Genomic DNA, 4,563 nt, shown 5'->3' with positions numbered 1-4,563 from the left:
TCCTTAGACCCTTTTCTCCAATGTGGCCAAGTCTCTGGTGCCATAACATAGTCTTCTCTGCAGGTAACTTTGCTTCAGACGAAAGAGCACCCTCAGGTACCCAAAAACCATTTCCATCTGCTGAAGGTGAAACCTTCAAATCTTCCAGAGAAGTATCCGCAGATTTACTTTTTACAGAAGTGCTATTACACTCAACAGTGTATGCTTCAAGCTTATACAAAGTGCCAAACCTGACACCTCTAGCAACTACCATAGAACCCTTAATCATCTTACATCGTGCTTTAGAAAAGACTACCTGCACACCCGCATCTATCAGTTTGCTCATAAATAACAGGTTTCGTTTTAATCCAGGGATATGCAGCACACCATTAATCCTTTTTATTCTACCATCAGAAAATCTGATTCTAACTTTACCTCGACCAACAATGTCTAGAGGTGAATCATCACCCAAGTACACCTTACCTCCATTAAATCCTTCATATTCAGAAAACCAATCTCTATTGGAAGTCATATGAAAAGATGCACCTGAGTCAATTAGCCAGGCATCATTACCTACATGAGTCACCAAAGCCGTAATAAATGCATCGCCATCTTCCTTGTCGGACTCAGAATCAGAATCGAACTTTTTCTTTTTCTTATTCTTCTTTTCTTCTTTGCAGTCCTTACGGATGTGACCTGGTTTACCGCAGTTCCAGCAAATGACTTTGGACTTTCCAGGAGATTTCGATCTCCCTTTGGATTTGGACTTGTCGCGCTTCTCATTCTTCTTGCCTTTCTCCTTAAGTCTTCCATGAACGGTTAGGGCTTCCTTTGAATTGATGGATACCTTCCTTCCCAACTCTTCACCGAGTAGGGCACCCACCACGTCTTCAGATTTCAAAACAACAGAAGTACTACCGATAGCCATAACAAGAGAATCCTACGAATCAGGCAAAGAACAAAGCAAGATTTTACATTTCTCCTCCTTGTCGATCTTAACACCGACGGATACTAATTGAGCCACCAACATATTGAATGCTTCCAGGTGGTCTGCAATTCGTCCACCCTCTTCCATCTTCAAGGAATACAATTTCTTTCTTAAGAAAATTTGATTTAATAAAGATTTCACTTGATACATCTCACCAAGCTTAGTCCATAGCTTCTTTGCAGAGTTCTCTTCATGGACATTGATTAGAACAGAGTCTGCCAGGCATAGTCTGATTAGACCCTTGGCTTTTCGGTCTATAACATCATACTGAGCTACCGCAGTAGGATCTGAGGGCCTTTGGACATTCGCATCAACAGCATCCCAAAGATCTCGATCTATTAGCAGATCTTCCATCTTCAGCTTCCACATCTCAAAATTACTTCCATTAAATTTCTCCACTTCTATTCTCCCTGACGAACTCGCCATCTAAATATTCCTGCAACAAGATCAAAAAGTCTCTTCTGCACAAGCTCCCACTCAAATCTGGATTAGTTCAAAAAACCCAACTGCCCACAATTGAAACCAAAGGTGATCAGGCTCTGATACCACTTGTAAGGAAGTTAAGTAGCGGAAACAACTTCCTACACTAACCTTGAGAGGAGGGTAATGCAAATTTTTTTTAGATCGTTACAACAGTTATAGAAAATAGAAATAGATATAATAGCATTCATACCACAACACAGTGATTTATGTGGGGAAAACCCTTTTGGGAGAAAAACCCCACACTCCAAAAGCAGCTCAATATTTTATTCAGCAATCAAAAAAGATTACAACATACTTGCAGAGCAAGCTCTTCGCAGGAGTACCACTAATCAGAGATTTAGAGTCAAATCAATAGCTATAAGACTCTTACACACAACCTTTATCTCACACACCTCATAAATAGGAGATACAATACAGGAAACCGTCAAACGGTATTACAAAACCATAGGCTAAAACCACCCAATAAGGTGTAGCAGACCTTATTTCCCTTCTAGATGCCCTATGACATGTTAAAGCACACATCAACACATGTCGCTCCCTTTTACAACTCATTTATGTATCCGATACAAATTATTTTTTTTATTTCAGGAGTACAAACTTCCAGGGGCCATAACTTGGGAACCGGGTGTCCGATTGACGAACCGTTTGAAGCGCCAGAAAGATCGCGAAGTGATCTATCACCTCGTAACCCGTTCTGAGCCTCTAAAGCCTCCAAAATTAAGTTTAAACATTTTATCGCACCTCTCCAAGATGAAAACTTTAATATCTTCAAAACTAGCTGTGACCTTGCGACGCAACTTTACCAGAATGCATATCTAGCCAACCAGAAGCTTCAGGGAGAGTTTCGCACCATTTCGTGCTCAAATGAAAACTTACTATAAATAATAACCTCGCATAAATGCAAGGTTGAGACACCATTTTTTCCAACAAATCTCCCACTTGTCGAACACCTTGCAGGAGCGAAAGAGAATGTCAACACAATGAATCAATTGCTAGGGGCCATAAGGCCCATAGACTCTGAACACCATCTGAACTTCTCTATGCTCACAGCCTTATTTAAAGCATCTGCAACATTCATCAAAGTTTCCACCTTAACTAGCTTCACCCTACCTTCTTCGACCATATCTCTAACAAAATGATACTGAACATCAATATGTTTGGTCCGGGCATGAAATATCGGGTTCTTAGCTAGGCTAATTGCACTCTGACTGTCACAGTAAACTGTCACTGTACCTTGTTTTATTCCAATATCCGAACATAGTCTCTTAAGCCAAATGACCTCTTTACAAGCATGAGTAGCTGCCATATACTTTGCTTAAGTAGTGGATAAAGCAACCACAGCCTGTCGCTTATTCATCCAACTAATTGCACCACCAAACAAAGTCAACACATAAGCACTGGTGGATCTTCTGCTATCAATATCACCTGCCCAATCTGAATCCACATAACCATGGATATCAAGGGAAGTCATGTCTCCAACTGAATTACCATGATAACACAAAGAATACTTTGAAGTACCCTTCAAATATCTGGAGACTCTTTTGACTGTATCCCAATGAACTCTACCAGGATTAGACATATATCTAGAAAGTACTCCCACTGCTTGGGCAATGTCTGGTCTAGTACAGACCATAGCATACATCAAGCTTCTAATCGCACTCTGGTAAGACACTCTGCTCATGTCTTCCATCTCCAATGGAGATGTAGGACAATCTGAAACAGATAGTTTCGTTCCAACTGTAAAAGGAACACTCAATGGTCTACAATTCTGCATGTTGAACCTCTGTAACACTGAATTCACATACTTACTCTGGCCTAGCCATAGCTTTCTGTTCACCCTATCTCTTCTAATTTCCATCCCAAGAATGTGCTTTGCTGCACCTAGATCTTTCATTTCAAATTTAGCAACGAACTGAGACTTCAGTTTTGAAATCATACCTTTCCCTTTACCAATGAATAACATATCATCAACATACAATGCAATGAATAAGAAATGATCACCATCAGATTTATAATAAACACAGTGATCTAATTTAGAACGTTCAAATCCCAAACTCAACACATATATATAAAATTTTGGGTACCACATCCTAGGACTTTGTTTGAGGCCATACAAAGATTTCTTCAATTTACAGACCAACTTACTTTTGCCTTTCACCACATAGTGCTCCGGCTGTGTCATATAAATATCTTCCTCCAAATCACCATGAAGGAAAGCAGTTTTCACATCCATTTGCTCAACCTCTAAATCATAAGCAGTAGCATTAGAAAGCAAAAATGTAATGGACGTCATTTTTGCAACAGGAGAAAATATCTCACCGTAATCAACACCCTCAACCTGAGAGTAGCCTTTTGCAACCAACCTTGCTTTATACTTCTCAATGCTTCCATCTGAACCAATCTTTTTCTTGAACACCCATTTACAACCAACAGGTTTTCATCCTTCAGGCAATGGTACAAGATCCCATGTATCATTCTTTTTCAAAGCTGCCATTTCTTCCTCCATAGCAATCTTCCAGGATTCTGCATCATTCATACCTAATGCCTCTTCTACAGATTTCGGTTCATCCACATTAGTATTCAGAGAAAAAATACATCTCCAATCATTAGGTGAATACCTTTCAGGTGGTTGTCTATGTCTTCCACGAACGGTTAGGGCTTCCTTTGAATTGATGGCTACCTTCCTTCGCATCTCTTCACCGAGTAGGGCACCCACCACGTCTTCAGATTTCAAAACAACAGAAGTACTACCGATAGCCATAACAAGAGAATCCCACGAATCAGGCAAAGAACAAAGCAAGATCTGACATTTCTCCTCCTCGTCCATCTTAACATCGACGGATACTAATTGAGCCACCAACATATTGAATGCTTCCAGGTGGTCTGCAATTCGTCCACCCTCTTCCATCTTCAAGGAATACAATTTCTTTCTTAAGAAAATTTGATTTAATAAAAATTTCACTTGATACATCTCACCAAGCTTAGTCCATAGCTTCTTTGCAGAGTTCTCTTCACGGACATTGATTAGAACAGAGTTTGCCAGGCACAGTCTTATTAGACCCTTAGCTTTTCGGTCCATAACATCATATTGAGCTGCCGCAGTAGGATCTGAG

The sequence above is a fragment of the Cryptomeria japonica genome, chromosome 10, assembly GCF_030272615.1.
Source record: "Cryptomeria japonica chromosome 10, Sugi_1.0, whole genome shotgun sequence".
Classification (NCBI taxonomy): domain Eukaryota; kingdom Viridiplantae; phylum Streptophyta; class Pinopsida; order Cupressales; family Cupressaceae; genus Cryptomeria; species Cryptomeria japonica.
Note: the sequence above shows the minus strand (reverse complement) of the source record.